The following is a 26,954-nucleotide window of genomic DNA, read 5'->3' on the forward strand; positions in this document are numbered from 1 at the left end:
TGGAAGTCCAGCAGGCCTAACTCAGAGAATCCTCCTTATTTGTCTGATCACATTCAATGAGCCCTAAAGAAGGCTAACCAGGCCTGTCTCTCAGGATGACTGTCTGCTCTTCCCCTTGCCCAGACTCCATTGTGAATTACCGTTCAGAGGTCGTCTGTCCCCACGTGGAGTGGATCAAAGACAACAAGGACCAATGGGAAACAGTTTGAGCTTCGCCAGGCTGATACTGGCTGCTAAACAACTGACTAATGTTTGTTTTGTTATGTGTATTTTGCTGGTTGAAAAATGTTAATTCGGTTCCGTATGTAGCCCATTGGGCAGCATCTTGCAAATTAAGAATCTTGTCTATGTCTCTATGAAATAGTAACGGGGGGAGGAGGGAGGGATTGCATTGAGGAGTTATACATGATATAAATGATGAATTGATGGGTGCTGACGAGTTGATGGGTGCAGCACACCAACATGGCATAAGTATACATATGTAACAAACCTGCACGTTATGCACATGTACCCTAGAACTTAAAGTATAATAATAAAAAAAAAAAAAAAAAAAAAAAAAAAAAGAAATAGTAACAGGTGATTTTCTCTTGTAAAGTGGATTGACCCCCACAGCTATAGCACAAGCGAGCAGGGACGTCAGAAGCCACTCCGTTCTTCTGGAAGCTGCAGAGAAATGGAATCCAGAAACCTGGTATGCCAGTAAAAAGGGCAAGAAATTCTTACCAGCCAAGTTTCTGGTCTCTCTCTCTCTCTTTCTATTTCTCTGTCTGGGTAAAACAGTAAACTATTGGTCTCTTCTGCAAGAGTTTGATGAATAGAAAAAAGGATTTGTGAGACTAGTCTTAGGCTNATAGTAACAGGTGATTTTCTCTTGTAAAGTGGATTGAACCCCACAGCTATAGCACAAGCGAGCAGGGACGTCAGAAGCCACTCCGTTCTTCTGGAAGCTGCAGAGAAATGGAATCCAGAAACCTGGTATGCCAGTAAAAGGGCAAGAAATTCTTACCAGCCAAGTTTCTGGTCTCTCTCTCTCTCTTTCTATTTCTCTGTCTGGGTAAAACAGTAAACTATTGGTCTCTTCTGCAAGAGTTTGATGAATAGAAAAAAGGATTTGTGAGACTAGTCTTAGGCTGCAACAAATCTGGTGTACCTTGTGCTAAGAATTTGTCTTTCTGTGTTCTGTAATGGAGAAAGGGGTATCACAGGATAGAACGTGGGTTTAGGACCTCTATAAGCCTGCTTTTCAAGCCAGCTTGGCAGGCTGGTCATTTACAAACTTTGCTATGGCTCCCTGAAACCAATACTGTATGAAATGCCTCTGTCTTGTTTTGTGTCCTTAAGAGCTTAACCTTGTGACCACGTGGGGATACTTTCTTTTGGTTTCCACCATCCAGAGGACAGGAATTTGGAGGTTCATGTCACAGTTAGTCCTAAAAAAATATTCTTGAGCAGTTAAAAGCCTTGCAAGCTTGAAATTGGCTTCTCTAGGCTCCTTCTGGGAAAAGTAATAGAAAACTGCTCAATGCTGTATACTCAGTAGCTAAGGCTTTATCTTTTGACAGTGGTGGCCTGAGTTCAATTGTTGGCTTCTGGATTGATTCCTTTCTGGTTTGTTATTTGTGTAACTTGGCCATTTATTGAGTTTTTTCCCCCATCGTTAGCTTCTGATTTCCTCTCTTGAATTTTCCTTTCTCTGAACCACCTTGTAGAGATTCCAAATCTTGTTAAAACTTGTCTACTAAACAGAAACCGCTTACCATGTCTTTCGAAGCATGTAGGAGGTTACCTTCAGTAAAGTTCAGAAAACACCTCCACCGACAACTCGGGCTGGCGTTGCGCATGGCTAAAGTGGGTAATAAGAGATCTTGAACAGGATTTCTTTTTAAAGAGCAACTATGGTAAAACGTCAGCTTAACCCTAAAAGTGATAAACAGAGCTATTAGATATAATTCTTAAAAGCCTTTATGTTTTTCTCTTCTTGGAACTTGTTTTTCTGCGGAAAAGGTTCTTTTCTTCTCAGTCGCTGAAATTCATTTTTCTCCCTTCTTTTTTTTTTTTGTTTTTGTCTGTCTTGCCACTCTTAATGCACACGACGAGGCCCTAAGATAATTTTGGTAGCCTGGAACTCATTGGGAAAACTGAGGAAGTGCCAAAAAACCCGTTTTGGGAAAAAATCCTCTGTTTTCCTCATGAAATCCCAGGAATTAAAAGTGGATAGATCCCTCTCAAAATCAAAGGCCCTGTTCTGTTTTGCATTGTGTTATCTGATGGTTTTGAGTTTTGGGAGTATCAGAAATTACTTCACATTATGAGAGAGCTTTGGTGTGTAATAACCAGGTAGGAAATATACTTTAAGGGATGGCTAATAGCTATTATGGATGGATGCTTGACTCTTTGCACACTTGGATCAGAGATGCACACTCTTGGTCACCTGGAAGGAAACATCCCCACCTGCCCAGCAAGATGAGACTCCCATGAGAGATGGGCTGATTGGCTTCGGGCTGCCTTGCAATGAAATGCAGGGTAGAAGCACTGCACTGTCCTCTCCCATAGTATTTCCCTCCTTTTGGGGAGCCAGGATCCAGTATCAAATGACACCCTTAATTTTGGGCATCTGTTTTTGCCTTCAACTGCTTGTTTGCTGCTTCTTTGACCCTAGAAATGCATGCTTTCATGGCCCTGTTCCCCCAAGGGCTCCACCCTGAAGCCAGTAATCCAATAAAGAATCTGGCAAATGAAAAATTTTACAAGTGCTGCATCTTCTGTCTGTCTGTCTGTCTGTGTATTTATATGTGTTATATGTTTATACATAAGAGCTCCAATTAATTGGCTTAGAAAAAGAAGCAGGATCAAAGGACAAGGAGGCCAATAAAAACTGCAAAAACAAGGAGAATCTTGCCTTTCTTCACCCTCCACTGCACCTGGGTGGGCATGAGTTGGCAGGTTGAACTGATAATAGAAACAGTCCAGGTTAGCAAAGCAACAGAGAAGAGCCTGGACAGTGCTCCCCTCAGCAAACACTGGCTGCATGTGGCCACCGGGATTCAGGATCAGAAGATCCAAACCACAGAGGGGCACTCATTTGCACAAATGAGGACAGAGACAGAAATAAAATCCTAGAGTCAGTACAAGGGTATGCACATTCATTGGAGGAAGGCAGTATCAAAAAGGGAATGAACAGTTGATCCCATAGTAAGATAGTCAAGGTCAGCAACAAGTGAAGCCAAAGAAACAGTAGCAGACAAGATGTCACCTCCAAAAATGATCTGTGTCCACAGTGCTTGTAGATCAGCAGCACCCTCTTACCAAAGTGAAGAACTTCCCTTAGTATGCCCACAAGGACATGATTCCTTCTTTCTTAAGGAGACCACATCTTATTAATGATGTGGACATTTGAAACACTACATTCCACAACGATATAATTGACACCTGCAGCCCTGAATTACCCTTCTGTAAAGATCATGTCAGCCCCCACTGAATACTTGTTCTGAATTGGCAAATAGCACTTAGAAGTGTGGGATAATGGTCTGCTGCCCTCCACTAAGTCATGTCATGCTTTCTTCTTCATGATGCCCCATGGCCCTCTGCGTCCTGGCTTCCTGTTTACAATAGACATAAAGAAGATATCCAGCAATTTCAGGTCATAGTTCCTCACCAAAGAGTTAATGAACTGGTTGAGGCTGAAACCCCTACTGTACATTGGAATCACCAGGGGCCTCCTGCAAAACAGTCAGCATGTATTGTACATTGGAATCACCTGGGGACCTTCTGCAAAACAGCGTGTAGGGTACAGCATGTAGTGTATACCCTGGATATGGGTATATTTTATAAACTCCCCAGAAGAGTCTAATATCCATCCAGGGTTGTAAATGACTATCCAACTGAAGGCATTACACATAAGCAGCAAAACAATGCAAAGCCACAGAGAGCACAAGCACAATGTACCACAGATCAATATCACTGCTGTCGCAAGTCAGCCACAATAAAGCATGCACAGAGTCATTTTGTTCTTTGTTTGATAAAATGGCAAATCTGAAAAGCCAAAAATAAACAAGTTTCCAGTCAATTGGAAAGTAACTGGGTTAAGTCAGTTGACTTCGGCCTGACTACAGTTCTCCATGAACGGCATTGCTCAGGGACTGTCAGTCAATTCCTTGGCATAGAGGCTAGCTTATGCTGCGGTAACAAACAAACCCAAAATTCCTTAGCAGCTTAAAGCAACACATTACTTCTCACTACTGAGTTGAGATTAGTGAGATGCCTCACATCTGTTACAGTTCAATTGAGAGCTTTGCTTCTTCACCCTCAGTTCAGGATCCATTTCCCAGGAATGTCCCAGATAACAGAGCAGCCATTATCTGGGACATTCCTGGGAAAGAGAGTATGATGTGCGATGTGAACATTTTTAAAGCTTCTGCTGAGATGTACCACACCTCATTTCTCCTATTTCATTAACCAAAGCAAGTCAGGTGGTCACCTACTATGTACCAAAACAAAAAGCCAGAAAGGCTTGGTGAACAGAAAAACTGACTACTTAATGCACTAGATAGGTATGGGCAAAGCAAAGCAACATAGACAAACTCATCTCTATTGTGTAATTTTTGTATTTCCTAATGATAGCTGAAATGTATTGAGCACTTATTATGTGCAATGGATTGCAATAAGGACAGACAAGTACTACTTAAGATTAATAACAAATCTGCAGTAGATACCCTTATCATGACCACTTTACAAATGAGTAAACTAAGACTAAAAAGAAGTGAAATAATTTTTCTAAGTTCACAGAGCTTGGAGCAAGCTGTTGAGTTGGGGTTGAGTAGCTCCAGAGCTAGCCTACTGGCAGAGCAGTTAGCTGTCCAGTTTGCTCAAGACTAAGAGGTTTCCTGAAGGATTTTCAATGCAAAATCCAAGACCATCCTGAGCATTACAGGTATTAATCACATTACTGACTTATTGATCAGGTTTATAGTGAATGACAGTGCTTACTGTTTTCCACATCGGGGAAGAGCTCTGAAATCTGCTAATCCCTATACATAATAACAACACAGCATAATTCATGCCCTCCAGAAAAACCGTTCCAAGTCTTATGTCTTTATTTTGATTTGTGTCTGTTTGTTGGGTTGTTGTAGTGGTATTGATAGTACTAACATATCAGCATCCTGTCATGAATATGCCTAAGAATCTCCCACCAAGATATCCTCAGTGTTATGTGTTCATTTATCCCAGGCTTCCATGGACCACATAGACTTTCAGACTAACATTACCGTGGCCTTGGGGATTATCACAATGTGACTGATTCTATCCCAAATTTCCCCATCTTGTCCTCTGCTTCCCTGGAAGTTCCAAGTGGCCCACATCCTTCCTTAACAATCATTTCCATTTTTAAGCAGCCACTGTCATAGTTGTCAATTCTCCTACAGCTGCCAGAATTGAAGCCTAATGACATAATTCTGTTCATTGACCAGTCGCTACATATCAAGCCAGAGGCTGGTGCCATTACATATTGTTTCATGTCATCCCTGACCAATCAGGTTGGGTTATAAACCTTCTGACATACCCAAATAGCTCACTCTACTTTATGACAAGAGTTTCTCTTCCTTCCCAGACCTAATGATTGCCTGTTTTCTTGCCTGTACATCTCATGTATGCAGCATGAGAGTAAGACTATGTTTTAAGCCATCATTCTATTCCCAACAATCCTTCTTTCTCCCTTTAGTACAGCAGGACACTCTTAGGGGCAGCCCTCCAAGAGGCAGTCTTCTAAGAAGCACCCTGGCACTGAACCAAACTACCTGACTTCAAATCCTGACTCTGTTACCTACTAGCTATGGAACCCTGGACAAGTTTCCTAACCTCTTCAAGCAAGCATTTCCTCATCTGCAGAATAGGCATAGTAATAGTACCTACCTCACAGGGTTATTGTGAAGATTAAATGTGTTACCAAATATAAAGTTCTAAAATAGAACCTGGCATCGAACACCAACATTCTGGTTTGCCTGGGACTTAGGAGCTTCCAGGATGCAGGACTTTCAGTGCTGAAACTAGAAAAGTCCTAGGCATAGCAGGTAACTCCACCTGGCACATAGTAAGCAATGTTTCTATGTAAGCTTTTGTTGAAGATGTGGCTGGTGATACATGGAAAGATGGTACCCTCTTTTGAACCATAACTAGATTATTACATATCTCCAATTTCTCTTTCTTTTCCAAATTATGTCATCCGAGCAAGCGGCATGCATACATACCTCCTAATCTAAGCACCCAGTTTATGGACTCCTAAACTAGGCACCTAGCTTATGGGCTCTTTTGTCTTCAAACATATCATCCTAAGCAGAGGCCCAAATCATCTCTGGTTCCATCTCTCCCAAGGTTTTTACATTAGAATCACAGGCTCACATCTCATTCATTTATTTACTTCTAAGGTCTGCTTAGGAGAAGCAGACATGGGGCTTTCTTCTTATTGGCTCATTTGTTTGGTCTTGTTTAATGAGGCAAATTTTTATAACACTAGGAGGTAAAAGATTATTACTGTCAACAGTGCCCAGTATTATTCGGCTTTCCTATCACAGTGATTGCTGTGTATAAACAGATGACATTTGTTCACCTATCCTCAGCTCTCACAACTACATAATCACTAACAGAATGTTAAATATATCTCTGATGCCCTGGCCCAAACTTACACAGGTATGTACATGGTGAATATAATTAAAAACTAATGTAAATTTTCACAAGTGCAACAGGACTTGTAATTCCAAAATGATGCTGTCACCTTGAGTGGAGATGACAGGTGTAGAAGAAAAAATTGAAATTTAGTCCCAGACAACTCCCAAATCTACACTAGTTCAAAGAGATCTTAAATTACTTAAACACTTTGAGTCTGTTTCCTCATCTGAACAACATGAATAATACCTGCTTTATAGGACTTTGTGAAGATTAAATGAAACTAATGCATATCAGTCACCCAGCTTACTCCTTCCCAATTTTAAATCTAAGTTATCCTGGGATAGGAGAAGAGGCACATAGCCGATCCAGAGAGGGTGATGTTGCACAAAATATTTGGACTTGCTTGCACCATATCCTTGTAAGTTTCTAAACACAAAAATTCACTCCAAGTGAAGCTTGGTGAATAAAGTGCCCCAGCAAGACAACGCCACCTGTAACAAAAATGTAATTCTAAAGTGATAAGGAGACGCAGATGAAAAACTAACTCTGAGGCAATTCCAAAAGAGGAGTTTCAAAAATATTTTGAGAAATGGTAGAATATTTCAAATTAGTTAATAGCTTCTCAGGGTGACTCCTTGAAATAGCAACCCTGACCTGAATGGTTGCATCTACGTTTATTTTTTTAGATCACATTTATTTTCATTTGTCTTATATAATTAAAATTAATCCTGATTTCAAACATCAATTTAAATATTCTAATCACTGTTTATGCTTGAAAGCACCCTGATATGTCATAAACCAAAGCTGAAAATGTTTTCTTGTTATGCAAACTTTAGGGTTGGTATAAGAAGGAATAAAGTTGTGTGTGTTACACATATGGTACTCCTGCAGATGGCCACGTGGAGGGCAGATTTCCAGAGCCAGAATGTAGAATAGATTGTGTTTTCTATCCTAACATTTACAATAAAACACCCACATAAGTTGGTTTAAAATATTTTGGTTTCAGCATGATTAAACAATATGTTTGCAATTAATATCTATTCACTTTGCTGTGAACTCTTGGCCCCAGTGTGCATTATCAGAAACAGTAAGACATGCTCCCCAGTTCTCTGATTTCTCAAAGCAAGAGGCTTTTCTACTAGTACTGACTGCCATAACTGTCTCAAAGAAAAAAAATGTGTCCCCGGCCACAAAGTTAAATTATAGGAGAATTTTTTTTAAGTTAGGTTTGCTGATTTAAAAGGCCCTTGGTGAGCTTTCAGACCTCAATTAAGGCTGTGATTTGAGAAAAAGAAAATGAATTTTCCAAGCAATTAGGTGGTAATAGATCTAATGGCTTTGGGGGGAAAGAAATGGGTATATTTAACTTTGACAAGTAGCTGCCATGCATGTGTTATATAACCTCTTTTGATAAGTTTTTTTTTTTTTGCTCCATAGACCAAATACCTTTTTTAATTATCTGAAAACGTCTTTCACAGGGAATTATAAAGAGTAACAACCACAAAGCAGACAGGCATCCTGCCCTACTGAGTCAATAGCATTCACTTTTCTAAAAACATCTCACGTTAATTTCATAATACTCATTTTAAAAGGTCTAAAAATATGTGCTTACTGATAAACCATATGGTCTCAGAAGGATATTTTACAAGAAAATGTGTCAGCTTTCATAAACTTCCACAGGGGACCCTTTTCCTTTTGAAAGAAAAACATCTGACATTGAAAATGCAGTGGAATTTGAAAACATGAAAAGACTTTTTAGCAGCATGAGAAGGTAATAGAATCCAACAAAATCAGTATATTTCATATTAAAGTAAGGCCCTGTCTTCAGCTTATTTGTGGGACAAAAGAACATACCATTGGTTACAGTGATGAGCACTGGTATTCAAAACAAATGGAGGTTTAGATGCCTCATTTATTTGTTATTAAAGGATAGGCTAAGATTGATTCATCTAAAAACAGAGCTGCTTTTCTATGGCTAATTCCATAGGTAAAAACCCCTTTAAAGCTTTTTTGTTCATAGTGTGCTATTTTCTTGATTATTTAACTCTACTTTTTTATTTACCAATTCTTCAGAGAACCAAAAGGTGTCCTACAAGGTCTTACAAGGGAGGAAATTCTCCATCTAGCTGCTGCATATGAGCAGGAAATAAATTCTCTGAGTTTTGTTGCTTTCCTCTTTCAGGCCCCAAAAAGCTAACCTCTAACCTACAGGACAACAAAAATACTTGGCTTTTGGGTGACAGTAAATATTTCAAGCTAATGACTGGATGAGAGTTCCCTAAAAGACAGCATACACAATTAAAACAAGGCATGGTCAACTTAAAATGTGGCTGGAAACAAAAGAACTTGAATGTTCACATTGCTGGCATTAGAATCATTGTCCATGGAATGAATTCTGCAGGCATACCTTCAATTAATCAATGAGTGATGAATAGAGCAGTAGTAGCCAAGCGAGTTCCACCAATGATGAATATGGATTTCTAAAACAGAATCATTCAGGAGGTGATCTATAGTGTTTATTCAGATGACAAAACCAACAGGTTAGTTCCACTTGTAACCTGATCTCTTACCTGGTAAGATCTGAAGCGTGTTTGCTATTGTCTGAGATTGAAGAGGAATGATACTGAAGCAGCTCTCCTAACCCCCAGGAACCTTCTGCTACCAGAGGCGGAACTGAGGGAGAGAAGCGGAGGGTACACTCAGATTGAAGAAAGCCAGGACAGCGCACTGTGCCACAGAATTAAGCAGAAGAGAGCAACACCAGGTCACAGAGCCACAGTAACATAAGGTTGAGCTAAAAGCAAAAACAACCTAAAAATAATAACAACAACTGGCATGTATTAAGCATGAATATTTATCAGAAATTGTGCTTATCTCAGTGAATATTGACAACAACCTTCTGAGATGGGTTCTATCCCTATTTTAGGGAGAAGGAAACTGAGACTCAGAGAGCAAGCAATAGAACAGGAATTAAACCCGGGCAACCTTACTTCAGAGTCCATGCTTTTGCCAGAAACTCTAGAGAGCACCAACCACAAGTGAGGAAAGAGCCAAAATGAGAATGAAACTGAAATGACTCAGGGAAGCAGTGAGGGAGGTACAAATGGAGTCAGATGGGCAAACATTCAAGGGGCAGAGCCCAAAGCCAGGATGAGCAGGTGGCTGTGTGATGCGACTTTTAGAGCCTGTGCTCAGCCTCATCCAGAACCTATGATCTGTTTATCTTTAAGCATTTGCAATTATAAGCTACCATCAGACAGGTACAACTGACATAGCCATCTTGGTAAGTATAGATAATTCAAATGCAAATTCTGCAAGTCAAATAGAATTCTTTCATTTCTCCTCACTTTGTGGTTTTTTTTTTTTTTAACCTTTTTCTCTCCTCACTTTTAGAAAAAAAATATTATTTTGTAATCTATCTGAAAATCTCACCTGAAAAGAGTGTATCATGTATTTTATTTGAGGAACTCAAAACATTTCATGAACACTCTCCCCACAGCTATTATGAAATTAAATAAATAATAGTGCTTATTATTCAGTGCCTTGAAGCTATGGTTAAAGTACTAGAAAAGAATGTAGTGTCTTTTCATGGCCCTGTGGGTTATTCTGCACTTTCACCTTAGGTAGAGAGAAGACTCTGATGATTCAGAAATTGGAATTTCTCTGATTGTTTTATAGAAATTACACATACTTAGGAATGAGGGAATCGGTGGCAGAGCCTATAGGGCATACCACATTGTTATGCCTGAATTGATTCGTTAAATAATTAGAACATGTATCATATAAAGTCTTTCACTCACTATGCCATGCTGGTAAATAGCCAGCTTTAATCTTCAGTATCTTTAAATGGTTGCCACCCTCAGTGGATCCATGCATTTCTGCTTATACTTCTTTTATTTCTAGAAGTGTGGTTTATAAAGAAATATATCTGACCAGTAAAAAACATGATACAGAAATGATTGTCTTTATTAAATATATCTATAGCACTTCATGTTTACAAGAGTTTTTGTTGTTGTGGAAGCTAGTTGAATTTGTCAATGGATCTCTTTAGGTGAGCATGGCTATTTTCATCTTACCCCTGAAGATTAAAGGAGATCACGTTGCTATAATCCACCCACTAAACTGATGACCAAAACAGTTAGAAGTCATATGAGGCCACCCAGAACAGTGTCGGTCCATTTTTTCTTTTATTGAAGCAAAAGGTAGAGGAATTTGGACAATGATCCAATTTCCATTTAACTAATGATTTCACATATATAATGTGATGCTTAATTTTGTGTCAACTTGACTGGGCTGTGGAGTACCCAGGCATTAGGTCAAGCATAATACTGGGTGTGTCTGTAAGGGTGTTTTTGGATGACATCAACATACAAATGCGCAGACTGAGGAAAGCAGATTGCCTTTCCTAATACATGTGGCCCTCATCTAATGAGTTGAAGGCCTGAATAGAACAAAAAGACTGATTCTTTGTAAGAGGGCACTCCTCCTGCCTGATACTTGAGCTGAGACATCGGTCTTTTCCTGCCTTTAGATGCAAACTGAAACATCATTTCTTCTTGGATCTTGAATTTAGCGTCTTTTGGACTGAAACTTACACTAGCATCTCTCCTGGTTCTTAGGGCTTTGGACTTGGACTGGAACAATACCATCAGCTCTCCTTAGTCTCCAGCTAGCTGACTGCAGATCCTAGGGACTTCTCAGCCTCCATGATTGTGTGAGCCAATTCCTTCTCATAAATCCCTCACTCCCTCTCTCTCCCCCGCCCCACTCGTCTGTCTCTCTCTCTCTCTCTCTGTCCCTGCACTGCCACCACCATCACTGCACACACACACACACACCCCCTATTGATTCTATTTCTCTAGAGAACCATGACTTATACATATGAAATGAATTCTTCAGACCAAATCCTTCCCTAATCCTAATCCTTATTTTACATCAGTACTAGTATTTCTGGCAAAAAGTACTCACTAAAATAGCATGTATACTGAAAGATTAATTAGTCTTCAGCGATTAAGGACTGATCGCCCCTGTGCTGGAGACTGCTAGCTCTGTGGAAAAGTGAAGACAAACAGGAACAAAAGGTTCAGGCCCACCTCAAGTGACAGTGCACTTAGAAAGAGAAAACATGTACCCACAAAATATCCTGAGAAACCAATGTAACCAAAATGTGAGACAATATTCAGCTCAAATTCTAATAAATAAATCCAACTGCAGCGCTATGAAGAAAACAGTTTCTGAGCCACAATCGACAGCCATTCAGTTTCAAATAACATTTAGCCAAGCCAAACTCCAGCATAACAAACAAATAAGGAGCATTCTTTGTGCCTTGCTGTGATAGTAGTTGATTGCATAAGCTGGGTAAAAAACAGTGGCTCTCAAAGTGTCTCTAGACCAGCAACATTAGCATCTCTTGGGAGCTTGTTAGAAGTATGTATCCCAGTCCCTCTCCAGACCTGCAAAATCAGAAACTCTGGGGGTGGGGCCCAACATTTTGTGTTTTTACAGCTTCTCCATGGGATTCTGCTACACATTACAGAGGCACCAGCTTCAGGTGGAGTGAGATCATGAATGTTTTCCTGAAAGAAAAGAATCTTGAGTTAGACTTGAAATAGAAGACTGGCCTGATTTTCTCTCTTGATAAAAGGCTCCATAAACAAGACCAGAAAGACAGATGAAATATTTACTTTTTCATGTAAGTTTAGACTCTGTCTAAATGGTAAACCATATCATGCAACTACTTTGCCCAACCTATTTTCTACTGATCTTCAAGCCTCAAAAATATACGTTCCCCAGCCAGCCAGACAGCCAACCATCTTGAGAAAATTCATAATCATACCCAAAACACTCGAGACTTCACATATTACCACATATTACCACTCAAGATGAAATGTGTGGTATTTCCCTTCACTGGCTATTGCTCTTTTTATTTCTTTATTTTGTAAACCCTGTATTTAGTTTGAAGGTGAAATTTGTAGAAGATCTACAAACTATAAAGAGGCTGAGATTAATGTGAACATGAGGGCACAAAGATTACTAATTTTTAGTAGACTTTAAAATTCTTTTTTCTTATTTCTTGCTGGAGTATGGTTTTTCTTACCACAAATATGTGACACCTCTTCATGAGTGCCATTTCAAAACACTTTTAGTGTTCTACTCCCACCTTGTGGAGAAAATTAGAATTTCACTCTTTCTGAACTCTAAAGGTTGACAATGAACAGCAAAGGCTTTAATATCCAGTGTCAAGTTTAAATAAAGATTGACAAATTCCACCGATCATTTCATTGATTTTTCTGTATCATCCAAATTCAGATATTTTTGAAATATCTGATGGTTGGTAGAGCTTATTCTCTTTCATTCAGGTGTATAGTACTATCTAGAGGCAGACAAAAACAACCTGTGGAAATGACCTGCATATTTTTCTCCAACAACATTCAGTTGTTTACATTTTTAGGGTGCCTGAAAACAGAAATTAAATACATCAAGATAATGCAATTATTACTGTTAAATATAGAGTCGCTAATGACTACACAGAAGGATTTGTAGTGGGTTTTTCACCATTCATTTTCTACATACTGCGCTAGTTCACAGAATAAATATCACTATTTTTTAAAAGCCCAATTTAATCAAAATTTCATTATAAATCTAAAACTTACAGCCCTAGAATTGACTTATCACTGGTGCCAGATTAAGTGTCACCACAGCAATAAATTTTAGTCAGTCATCAGAATGTACTTGGAGTTGAATTACTAGGGCTATGAATGTAATGCTGCTTGGATTTGAATAATGCATCCCCAAAGTCCATGTGTTGGACATGTCATCTCCAGTGCAACGATGTTTAGAGGTGGGGCCTTTAAGAGGTGAGTAGGTCATGAGGACTCTGCCCTCATGAGTGGACTAATGTCATTATAGCAGGAGTGGGTTTGTTAAACAGTAAGTTTGCCCCACTTTTGCTCTTTCTCATGCTCTCTTGCCCTTCTGCCTTCCACTGTGGGATGGCACAGAACAAAGGCCCTTGCCAGATGTGAGCTTCTTGATCTTGGACTTCCAAGCCTCTAGAACTGCAAAAAATAAATCTCTATTCTCAAGTATTCTGCTATAGCAGCACAAAACAGACTAAGACAGATGTCAAGGTCAAAAACTTAAAAATATAAAACCCTCCAACAGAAAAAAGTAGGAGAGATGATAATTTCAACAGCTAATTTGGCATTCCTCATATGTCAAGCTTCCACTCCTATGTCCTATGTAGGGTCCATGTGATAATCTCAGGAACATTGATGATTTACAGGAGACCAATGATGCCACACCAGGCAGGGGTCTGAATGAGAAATGGGTCTACCTCAGTCCAGGCAGAAAATGGAAAAACAACAATGAACTTAAATTTCAAAGAATTCTAGTTTCCTCCATCTTTGAGATTATTAGGCAATGACATTTATTAAGTCTTTGCTATATTCAGGATGCCAAGCTAATGAGATACTGAGAAACCGTCTCGTCCTCCAAGGCTGAGCTCAAATGCCAGCATGTCTCTACAGCCAGACAGAATTAATTTTTTCTACCCTCAATAATACAATGGCATTTTATTGCTACAACTAGGAGTGGACTTCACATTATTTTGTAACTATTGTGTGCCCATAAGTTCCATCTTCTCCACTAGGTTCTGTGTTCTTTCAAGACAGGAAACACATCTTAATGATTTAGAATCTCCAACATCCAGCATGGCATCTGGCACATAGAAGATGCTCAGAGAATGTTTGCTCAATGCATTGAATGAATTAGGCTGAATGGTGTGATACAAAGGCATTGAAAGCATAACCATTGCCTTCAGTTAGTTTACAGTTTATCTGTAAATGGTCCTGAGTCAATTTCTGTTGCTTCTTCTTATACCCTAGTGTATATTGGTTTAGCTTTTTGTAGAATTGTAAAAAGCTCAATAACATGGAAGACATCCTCTGGGTTTAAATGGATCTAAGAGAGGGTTTAAATGCTCTGTTGGCTAAATGCCCTCTGAATCAACTTTTCTGTGGCTCCTTCCACAAGCTCCTCCCTGAAGGCACAGAACTTGTTGTGCAGTTTGGCCACTTTTCGTGCTTCACATTATTTTCCTCTTTCCACAGTAGCTTGGAAATGCCCCGTGGTAAGGTAAGTAAGGTAGTACATGGGCAGAATTAGGAAGTGGTCAATATCCTGTGTTTTGTAAGGATATGAAGTCCCCCGTTGTCCAATAATATTTTCCCCACAATTATGGTAACTAAAAATCCCACCAGAAGGATTAATTTTGTTGCATTATAAATCATCCTAACCCCTTTCAAAGGAAATTTCCCTGAGGGGGCAGCCCACACAGTTCCTAACACCTTGATATATGTTTATGAGACTACCTCCCATCGGCTCTAATAAGAACTGGGAGAGAAAGCACAAGGATTCTGAGCACTTAATAAGGGAAGTGATGTGATGTGAGATGAGAATGAACAGAAATGCTCTGACAGTGAGGCAAGGAAGCCCTGCCATCCTAAAGCCCTGCACTCCTGGGGCTGCTCAGGGACCCATCCAGGTGGCCTTCCTGTACATTCTGCACTTTCTCCTGTGCACCCACAGTTTCTCACTGCTATGCCCCCTCTTCAGAGCAGATTCAGAGTTAATTTGAGAAAAGATATTCTTCGTACTATATGAACCCTCAGAATTTTCTTTCCCTCTCAAGTAGCATGTGATAGCCTACATGGTGTGGACATGCCCTGGTTAAACCAAAATAGCCTGAGCTTAGCCTCCATGCAAAAGTGGCCATTTCCGCCGAGAAGAACTAGAAGTCCTTATCATCTAGCCTTGAAGAAGAGTAACCTCATTGTCCCACAAGAGACAACCGGCCGAGAGCACACAGACCCGGGGCAAGATGAAGAGGGAGGGACTCCCACAGTCATGCTTCCTCCAAAACTCGCTCAGCAGGCATCCAGCAGCTTCCAAAGGACACTAGAAGGACACCATACCCTGCAAATTAGCAGATGGTAATTCTGTACGTTAAACTCGCTCTGAGCAGAGCATAAACAAAGGCTAACCACTATCTGTGATAAATGGCATGAATCCTAAAGCAGAAGGTAGACATCCTCTTTCAGATAGGGGGCGCCAAAAACAGCCTACGAGGGCCAGGCACAGTAGCTCATGCCTGTAATCCCAGCACTTTGAAAGGCTGACTAGGGAAGATTGCTTAAGGCCAAGAGTTTGAGAACAGCCTGGGCAAAATAGTAAGCCCCCCGTCTCCACAAAAAATAAAAAAAGTAGCCAGGCAGGGTGACATGCCTGTAATCCCAGCTACTCGGGGGCTGACGTGGTGGGATTGCTTGAGCCTAGGAATTTCAGGCTGCAGTGAGTGTGATTGTGCCACCGTACTCCTGTCTGGGTGACAGAGTGAGACCCTGTCTCTAAAAGGAAACAAGTTTAATTTAATTTAAAACATCCTAAGACACACTGGATAGGAGCCACCCTCATCAGATCACCAAATCAGAAACAAGGAGTTAAAATTCAGTGGACATTTCTTGCTGTTATTATTGTAATCATTATTGTCACTGTTTGGCCAACCAAGATTGCTTCCTTCTTCCTAGCATTATATCAAGTCTTTTTTGGGAGAATTACTTCTGCACCTCTCCATGCATCCATAGTCAAACTGTACCTTACCCTAATCAGAGATTTGGCACCAAGTCATGGAATGAGATTCTCTCTCCCTGTACTTTGAACACAAAGAGAAGTGATACAAAGATATTTTTTAAAAAATTAAGTTTAGGGCACAATCATTGCAGGAACAGAGCCTATAAAAGATGATCAGATAATTTCCACTGCCTAGAGGTCTGCCAAACTATTCTGGTTTCTGTTCTTGTTCTGTGATAGCATGGAAGCTAATATATCTATAAGCTAATGCATTCTATGGTGAATATCTCCTATAAATTTTCTTTTTGCTAGCATTAACAAGAATGAGCTTAGGTTACTTATAACTAAAGAATCCTGGTTGATATACTTTATAGCCTTTAGAGATGATGGCAGATCAACAGATGATAAATAGATAGATAGACACACATACAAACACATGCATACACATACACATATATGATTAAATAACAAGTCTAGACATTACTATATTTGAATACCTATACCAGCTATCTTAGCTGGTTAATTGAAAATGCCATGGTAGGCAAAACCAGGAAAGTCAGACACAATTCTTAGCACAAGTTATTTCTGTCTGGATATGCTATGTGCTATATTTTAATTTTATCAGCTTACTTCCAGTCTCTCATTGTGAATGTGTCCTGAGTGAGCCAGGAGAGGTAAAGCAAAGATAAAATGTTGAACACAACTCTCTTGACCTCATCACGTGGGCCTCTTGAACTGAGAATTCTATTCCAATGTCTTGAAAGGGAGAAAGGTTAAATTTTAGATCAAGGAAAGGAATCAACAGACACCAAACCTTTAGTCCATCTCATCTCCAACTCTCCCACTCCCAAAGAAGGTAATTCTTGTGATTGGGATGTTCTACCCTCAGGGTACATGTTGCTGGCAGCAGGTTCACATTAAAGGGTTTTTTTTTTTTTTTTTTGGACCGTCCGTGGGCGACTGAGTCACCACTAACACTCCCATGCAAGAGCTGAAGAGGCCAGTCAGCTTCTCCGAATGGCAGAAACACAGCAGTGCCAGGTTGAGACTCAAGCTCAGTTTTCTGGTCCATCTTCTCCAAGTTACCCTCTGCCCCAAAAAAGCAGGGTTCGTTTTTATTGGCTTATTTAACCATAAGCTTCACTCAGAAAAATTTGAGTTTAATAATTATGAGGTTAATACTTAATTTTGCTTAAGAGAATGAAGTGTATTAATTTATAGAAACATTCTTTTAGCCACACTTTGCTGGCTTTCACATTTTGATACCTTTTTTATAATCACTGTATTTGCAGTTTAAAACAGGCTAACACTTACTTCTTTCTCTTCATATTTACAAATGAGATAAACACAAACATGGTTTGCTCCAACGAAGATTTAAGGCACCTCTAAAAATATCCAAACAATAGAACAAGGTAAATGTATTTGTTTGCTAGGACTGTATGTTAGTCTGCTAGGGCCAACACAAAATACCACAGTCTAGGTGAATTACATAACAGAAATTTACCTTCACACAGTTCTGGAGACTGAAAGTCCAAGATCAAAGTGCCATTGGGACTGGTTTCTAGTGAGGAATCTCTTCCTAGCTTATAGGTGGCTTCCTACTGCGTCGTCACTTGGCTTCTTCTCTACATGGAAAGAGAGAGCTCTCTTGGTGTTTCTTCCTTTTCTTATTATGTCACCAGTCCTATCAGATTAGGGACCCACCCTTCTTAATTACCTCCCTAAAGTCCCTATCCCCAAATCCAGTCTACACTGGAGGTTAGGGTTTCAATGTATGAATTTTGGGGGAACATAATTTAGTCCATAACAGGCTGCCATAATAACATACCACAGACTGAGAGGCTCAAACAAGAGAAATTTATTTTCTCACAATTTCGGAGGCTATAAGTCCAAGACCAAGGTGCCATTGGGGTTGATTTCCAGTGAGGCCTCTCTTTCTGCCTTATAGATGACTGCCTTCTACCTGTGTCCTGACATGGTCTTTTTTCTGTAATCTGTTTCCTAATCTCTTCTTATAAGACACCACTGGTCATATTGGATTAGAGCCCACCCTAATGATCTCACTTTAATTTCATTACCTCTTTAAAGATCCTATTTCCAAATACAGTCACATTCTGAAATACCAGGGGTTATGACTTCGACATATGAATCTTAAAGGGATACAATTCAGCACATACCAGTAAAACAGTAAGTCAAGAAATTGGGCAAATGGGCCGGGCGCGGTGGCTCACACCTATAATCCCAACACTTTGGGAGGCCGAGGCAGGCAGATCACCTGAGATCAGGAGTTCGAGACCAGCATGGCCAACATGGTGAAACCCCGTCTATGTTAAAAATACAAAAATTAGCCGGGCATGGTAGCGGGTGCCTGTAATCCCAGCTATCCAGGAGGCTGAGGCAGGAGAATCACTGGAACGTGGGAGGCAGAGGCTGCAGTGAGCAGAGATCGCGCCACGGCACTCCAACCTGGGCGACAGAGTAAGAATCCATCTCAAAAAGAAAGAAAGAAAGAAAGAAAGAAAAGAAAGAAAGAGAGAGAGAGAGAGAGAGAGAGAGAGAAAGAAAGAAAGAAAGAAAGAAAGAAAGAAAGAAAGAAAGAAAGAAAGAAAGAAAGAAAGAAAGAAAGAAAGAAGGAAAGAAAGAAAGAAAGAGAAAGAAAGAAAGAAACTGGGCAAATGATAAGGACAGGAGAGATGTTCAGACAATAAAGGATGATGATATACTTACTAGGACTGGATCACAACTCTGGCTCGGAGGCTCATGGCTGCCAATGCACAGAGGGAAATTTGATCAGTTACAAGACTCATCCTACTTTGAGTTTGGATTTAAACAATGATCTTCCAGAGGCAGTATGCTTTTATTGTCTAAAAAAAGTAGTGACTCTACTTATAAGAGACTTCCGCCAGAGAGGAAAAAAGAAGAGCACAATGGCAGCCCAGTGAAAAATGTATTATGATGTAATCATAATCTTATGTATCCCTTAAAAGCACAGTAATGGGGGCAACCATCTATGCTTCAAGTTTCCGGGGAGACAAATTGTGTCCCCAAAGAAATGAATGTTTTATAAGTAACATGTAGTATAGTTATATATGTTTACACAGAGAATTTTCAAAAATTATCTACAGTGGTCACTTTAAACACTCTCCTAAAATTAGCTACAGTTCTAATTTCTCAATCAAATCACAAAAGCCATAAGAAATTCTTAGCTCTATATAGGCTCTTCATAGTCTTCAGCGTGTCTGTGTCTCTCCATGACCACTCCTGCTAAATGGGCCAAAGATGATGCATGTCCAGGTGCTGGAGCACAAAATATAACATGAGACCCCATGTCCCCATGTCCTGCAGGCCACAGAGATTACCTTTAAGGGGGAACTGGATATTTGGAAGTGAGTAGACAGGAAGATATAGTCCCAGATGAATGGTAGAGGCTGGGGATATCTCATTGGCCCTTCTAGTCTCATTCACAGATCAAGTCTATCCTCCAGACTAAAGGGAATTATCTAGTCAACTTCTTTTCTGCCACACACAGGGAGTCTAGTGTACTGCTAAAGGAGCATGAACTCTGGAGATCCCCTGCCTGGGTTTGAATCCCTGAATCACCATTTATTCAATGTATGACCTTGGGAAGGTCGTTAAGCTCTCTGTGACTTGGATTCTTCATCTGCTGAAAGTGGGAGGACAGTTGCACCTATTGAGGGGGCTTGTTATGCGGATTTATTTACTTAAATATGTAAAGTGTTTACAAGAGTGCCCAGCACATAGTAAATGTGATTGTTATTAAATAGTTCTTTACAATCTGAAAATTATAGTTTGGGATAAACAAGTTTCTATAAAATTATTTGACTAGAAATGATGGAGTTAGAACAGTTTCAGCCACATTTTGCATATTCACAAACCTCAAAATGCATTCTATGTTGTAGGCATGGTTCATTTATTCAGATATGTAATGAGGATCTCATTGTGTTTGTAAAGAGACATGAAATCCTTTATCAAGGTTTCATAAAGAGACACCACTGCGTTGAAAACCACAGAAGGGAATTCTCACCTTTCTGAGCTGTTGTAATCCCTTGCAACTCAAAATTTTTCTGTCTGCTTTTACTCCAGGTCCAGGCTTGACACATTTTTTTCTCCATCTGAGTATCTTTATTTAAGATTACTTTATCCAGATGTGTTTGTGTTCACTTGTCTCAGTTGAATCTTGTTAATCTTTTTTTATTATTATTTTCCTCAAATATCTGAGCTCCATTAAGCCTTTGTAAACTATCTCAGTCTGTGGTGTCCTCATCACCATCCTTCCGAGCTATACAGTAAGCCCTGCTGGCGCATCTTCTCCTGCCAGATCATTCAAGATCCTTTCAACATTTACACCCAAGGCTTTTCTGAGTCTTTTTCTTGCATCCCATATGTGTTTCACTAGAAAATGTCACTGACCAACTGGTTCTATACCTTTTTTTCATTCTCATTCATTCTCTCACTTATTCTCCCCCTTTTATTTGTTCCTTTAAGAATTAAGAGAAACTTTTAGCTGAGAGCCCCCAGCTAAACTGGGATTCCAGCACTAGGGCAGCCAGCAATCCTGCCCTAATGGGAAATGCAGGGAAGCTCTATGTGGGTGTTTACAGTGGGCCTTTCAGGGGATGCTTCTTTTGCTTGGCTGATGGCCTAGTGCCTAGTAGTCTGCCCAGTGACCAAAAGTGGGGAGAGAGATGGTCCGTTACATGGGAAACTTGTTTAAGCCAGCAGATGCCCTGTGGCTCTTGTCCGACCTGTGTCCAGGTTATGCCTGCCCAACCATTGCCCTGGCGCTGGGAGCCCAACCTTGAGCTCTCCCTGGCTTCCTAGGGAAAACCCAGCCTGGGGCAGTCCCTGGTTCTTCAGATGGAAGGTGCAAATCCAGTATACCACCACCATAGGAAACAAGTTCCAAGATTTTTATTTATATACTGATTTATTTATATACTGAATAGGGAAGGCACAATGAGTCAAGAACAGTCCTCACCCCTGGGTCACGTCAGGCAAGAACGAAGAGTCAGGCAGAGAGAGAGAGAGAGGGCAGCCAGCAGTATATACAAAGGAATAGGGTGTGGGGCACTTTCAGTTCACAGGCAAATGCCCTACTGGTTCATTTAAAAGAATCAGTGAGAAAGCAGGGAGCCCTGGTATGCAGAAGAGATGCCTCTAGGTTCTTATCTCTGGCCACGTCTTGAGCCATTTGGGTGTGGTGTAGAACCAGAAACTGTGCCAAGGGTGATTGGGCTCTGCTTCTGGTATAACAAACTTAAATTTGTATTCAAAATGGATGCCAAGACAACATAAAATTATAAGAATTCACTGCAGTTACCCAAATTGGCTCTGTTCTTCCAAGATGGCTTTTCTCTTAGTGTACTCAGTGTAAATGCATAATTACTATAGAACATATTCAAATGGGATAATTTGTTTTTTAAATTACAGCCATAGGCTCATCTGGTTTTGCGTTCTTTCTCTTTTCCTTACTATCTAAGGTAATCAGATTTATACTGCCACGTATATTGACTCCCTGTTGTTCTTGTAAGATGTGTGATAGCTGTTATTTTACGGTACTTAACTCATGTGCACTGACAGCCAGACACCTACTGGAAATAACAATTAACGGCATAAATAACACACATCTGCATGTGTTCTGGCACTCACCCACGTATTAACACTGCTTACCACTTTACAGATTTACTTCTCTTTGGCAGTGTGATAAGCATTTGGTTTTAAAGAATTTAGCTTTCCTTCCTGTGGAGATTTTGGCATATATTTTATATAATTGTCTATTTTTGTGAGTTGGGCATGTGTGGTTGTGTGTGTATACCCACGCGCGCGTGCACTTCAATAATTGAACATTCAGGAAAGGGAGGCACTCCCCATCCTATTCTCTTATTGCAGTGCTTGCCTGCCTACCTGAATAGTTTTTACAACATCCAGCATGACTCATTGGTAATCCCTGCTGATATAAAATTCATAGGCCTGTGTGCTTCCTTCTGAAGGCAGCAATTTGCATTTCTGTAGAGCTTTGAAAGAATAGGAGAGAGTTATTAACTGTTATTATTTGCTGACCACCCACAGCACTCACAGTGGGGTACGACAGACAAAAAGGGGGAAGGTCAGCTCTTTAAAATGTACATGTAACTAGCTCAGAGTCGCTGGAAGCATCTTAGTGGCACTTTAATTAGCAGCTTCCAGGGTCAGAGGACTCTAGAAAGCTTCACAACATCTACTCTGAGCCCATGGAAACTGTCACTTCACAGACTCATGAGACATGAGGGCTGTCAGAGAACAGCTGTGAATCCCTCTGCTTCTCTGTGAAACAGGATGGTTAGCTCTACCTCACCCCTACTCCGTAGAGCCTGGGACTGGGACTCTCCATGAATACTATTAGCATCTGCTGGGCATCACACATAAGTATTAAATGCTTATTTCCGGCCAGGTACGGTGGCTCATGCCTGTAATCCCAGCACTTTGGGATGCCAAGGCAGGTGGATCATCTGAGGTCAGGAGTTCGAGACTAGCCTGGCCAACATGGTGAAACCCCATCTCTACTAAAAATACAAAAATTAGCCAGTCATGGTGGTGCCCGCCTGCAGTCCCAGCTACTTGGGAGGCTGAGGCAGGAAAATCGCTTGAATCTGGGAGGTGGAGGTTGCAGTGAGCCGAGATTGCACCACTGCACTCCAGCCTAAGCAACAGAGCGAGACTCTGTCTAAAAAAAGAAAAAAAAAAAATACTTATTCCCCTCAAGAAAATAGAAGTGAGGGAGGAAAGGATGAACCCACTGATTGAAGAGATAGTGCTGCAGTGGATGGCATTATAATGGCAGGGAGAGAATGGAGCCAGAACAGAAGCCTGAGCAAAAAGCTCCTGTGGTAGTGAAGTCAGACTGGATTTGAAAGCCAGCACTTCATAGAACTAGGAAGAGAACAAAAAAGACATTTTCTTTGTTTTGTTTTTTTTTTTTTTTTTTTTTTAAGCATAGCTTCTAACATGTATTTAGAACATCCTAATTTTTTTTTCTAAAAGCCTTTTAAATATGTCTAAATGGCAGAGCATGAGGTCACAGAGTTTTCTGCTGACTTTTTGAAGGATAATAGATGAATGAGCAGGTTGAAACAGGTTATACTATGCTTTCCAAACAATACCCAGGATTCTGCCATTAGAGAGAAGAGTAAAGCTTTCCATACTAAGATACATCACAACATGATCACGTTAAAACAAAAAATCTAGGCCAACCATGGTGGTTCACACCTCAGCACTATGGGAGGCTGCGGTGGAAGGATTACTGAGTCCGCAAGTTGGAGACCGGCCTGGGCAACGTAGTAAGACCTCGTCTCTCCAAAAAGTAAGCAAAACTAACCTGAGCACGGTGGGGCACACCTGTAGTCTCAGCTATTCAGGAGGCTGAGGTGGGAAAATCACTTGCGCCCTAGAGGTCAAGGCTGCAGTGCGCCAAGATCCTACCAGTGCACTCCAGCTGGGTGACAGAGTGAAACCTTGTCTAAATAAATAAATAAATATCTAGATATCTACATGTCCAATGACAGGGAAATGTTTACTGCTATCTGTATGATGGAATTATTAGACAACCATAGAATTATGCTTTCAAGTCATTTTAATGAACTAGGGAAATGCTTAGTATATAATGTTAAGTAAAAGAATCATGATAGAAAACTGTACCTGCAGTTTGATTTTATTTATAAGATATCTACACACATACACTCATACTGGAAGGAAACACATCAAATTGTCAATAACATATCTCCCAATGGGGAAGTTATGGATGATTTTAATATTCTTCTCAAAGAAAGATTATTTTTCCAATCTTTCCATGATGAATGCATTGTACTATGAAAATCAGAAAATAAAAAAATATTTTTAAATTCCAGGCCAGGCACTGTGGCTCACACCTATAATCCCAACACTTTGGGAGGCCAAGTCAGGAGGATCACCAGAGTTCAGGAGTTCGAGATCAGCCTGGCCAACACGGTGAAACCCCATCTCTACTAAAAATACAAAAATTAGGTGTGGTTATTGTGCCTGTAATCCCAGCTACTCAGGAGGCTGAGGCAGGGGAATCACCTGACCCTAGAAGGTGGAGGTTGCAGTGAGCCGAGTTTGTGACACTGCACTCCAGCCTGAGCAACCAAGTGAGACTCCATCTCAAAAATAATAATAATAATAATTAAATGCCTGGCCTACTGTGAAGAGATGATTCAACTCATCAGCAGAACAAACATTCACTTGGATGATAGAAATTTGAGATTTTATGGAAGTCCATCTTACCCAAAAATCACTTTCACCAGTATCCTGCAGGTACCCAAAATTCCCACAGTTAGAGATTTACCCCGCAACAGATTTTGAGCAGACAGTATATATTGTACAGTCGCGTTTTTTGTTGTTTTATAGAGGAGCATATATTTTCATGTATGTTTATTATTTATTCATATTACTATACATGTGTTTGAAACTAACCCAAATCAATTTGTGCACAATCCTCAGATTGTTCTTGACAGACAGCTATTGCCTCTAACAGTCAGAAGTGAGGAATAGTTATGATGTCTTCTCCTACAACTCCTCACGAGGCAGTGCAATGAAAGCAAGTCTCAGATGGACTTTTGCTGAGGGAACAAAAATTTTATTAGCAGGCAGGCACAAACATATCCCCTTGTAAGACCAAGTGCCAGTTCTCTGTTCCTTTAGACACTCCAACTGACCTTGTATTAAAGGTTCATCAGAGGCAGATGTGACAATAGTCTACCTACAGTACTCAGTAAACCTAGTTGGAAGTAAATGATAAAATTCTCCCTTTTTAAATGCACAGAGGACAGAATGGACTCTTATACCTAATATGCCATGCAAAGTGTATAGAATTTGACTTAACTAGACTCTTGTTCCCTATTCACCAAGGACAGGAGTGCCTATATAATATTTCTGGCCAATTCACAAAACTTAATCTCTAGTAATTTTACTAAGGAAAAAAATCTCTAATATCCATTATATTAAATAAATAAATAAATAACTGGAAAGCTTGCAGTGGTGGTTATTCTAGAGGGTGGCCTTCTAATTAGTTTTTTATTGGTAACTAACCATCTCTGGAGTATTTGTCTTGACTAGGGTATGTCAAAGCTTAACTAATCAGCCATAAGGTATTGATTAAAGCTAAAATACAGATACTTAAGTATTTCAGAATAAATTATAGACTGTGTAATGATATGCATTTTTTAAAGTCTGAAAGAATAGCCAATTATTATTAGTGTTTATCTCTAAAAGAATGGAGTTAAGAAGAGAGAACATTTTTCTTGGCACTCTTTGGTGTTATTTGAAGAAAAAAAGCAAATATTACCTTTGTGATATAAACTTATACTAATAAAAGTTGTTAAAGGCTAGGATCAATAATAAATGGAGATTTATTTGTTTGAATTAAAGGTTTACCTCTGCACACCTTCAGAAGTACACAGCAGTGTGCCAGGTGTGTTGCAAAAGCACAGGATGAATAAGGCCTGTCTGTCTACAAAGTGAATTTTTCTGGAAATTTTAGAAGGGCGAGGCCAAGTAATTTAAAGGATAGGCAATTTAAAACAGATTTTAAGAACTTTCTCTCAAGACTTCTTTCCCCCAAGTCTTCTTTCCCCTAGACTTATTCCCTTACCTCCTGATATGGCTGTGTCAGATTTTGGCTGTGTCCCCACCCAAAATCTCATCTTGAATTATAATACCCATAATCCTCACATGTCTAGGATGGGACCAGGTGGAGGTAATTGGATCATGGAGGTACTTTCCCCCTTGCTGTTCTTATAATAGTGAGTGAGTCTCACAAGATCTGATGGTTTTATAAGCGTCTGGAATTTCCCCTGCTTGTACCCATTCTCTCTCCTGCCACCCTGTGAAGAAGTGCCTTCTGCCATGATTGTAAGTTTCCTGAGACCTCCCAAGCCATGCAGAACTGAGTCAATTAAACCTCTTTTCTTTATAAATCAGCCAGTCTTGGGTATTTCTTTATAGCAGCATGAGAACTGACTAATTTACCTTCCATCCTATCTCTCTGAGTCCCTTTAGAGATACTCATTCACTTTTTTCTATCATTAGAGGATTTTAGTGGGAATGTTTAAAGAACAATACTCGATTTTATTATTGTCTATTAATACTTGTGAATTAGCAGACACTCAGAAATCATTATCAATCATTTACCTACAAGGGCCAGAGCATAACTGAAAAAGATGAGTAACTGGTGGCAGTTGGTGGTTGGGGGAGTTGAAGAGAAAATGCATGAAGGAGAGGAAGAATAGCCTGAAATTCAGGTAAACTGAGAAGGATTACCCTGAACCCTGGGGACAGCCAAGCCATTAGCCCTCTGGAGACTGGAGCTCTGAAAAGGTGCATGGAAGGAATGAAGCAGAGGAGGAAGTGGAGCCGAGAGGTCAGGGAGCATTAACACCAATTAATTTTCCTTCCCAGTCTTATCACTTCCCAGGAAAAATATAGATATATGTTTAGCGGCAGTTGGGGCCATGTCAGTTATAAGATTTGCTGCCAGTGATACACATCTGTCAGCTTATTTGCATCAAGCAAAAGAGCTGAGGCTACAATTTGTGTTCATGATAAATGAAGATTTGGAAGACATTTGCTTTCCCCTGTCTTTTGCTTAC

General features: G+C 40.1%; 1 long non-coding RNA gene across 1 annotated transcript; it reads right to left on the reverse strand.

Annotated features, from left to right (window-relative positions):
- Positions 1 to 11,428: 11,428 nt before the first annotated feature.
- Positions 11,429 to 19,191, reverse strand: LOC108540470 (uncharacterized). Its single transcript, XR_001888682.1, has 4 exons — positions 19,018 to 19,191; positions 17,795 to 17,915; positions 16,921 to 17,046; positions 11,429 to 12,236 (listed from the first exon to the last, which is right to left on the reverse strand). It is a non-coding gene; the product is annotated as an uncharacterized LOC108540470 (long non-coding RNA).
- Between the last annotated feature and the right edge of the window lie 7,763 nt (positions 19,192 to 26,954).

The sequence above is a fragment of the Rhinopithecus bieti genome, unplaced genomic scaffold (assembly GCF_001698545.2).
Source record: "Rhinopithecus bieti isolate Rb0 unplaced genomic scaffold, ASM169854v2 scaffold_18688, whole genome shotgun sequence".
NCBI classification, from domain to species: Eukaryota; Metazoa; Chordata; class Mammalia; order Primates; family Cercopithecidae; genus Rhinopithecus; species Rhinopithecus bieti.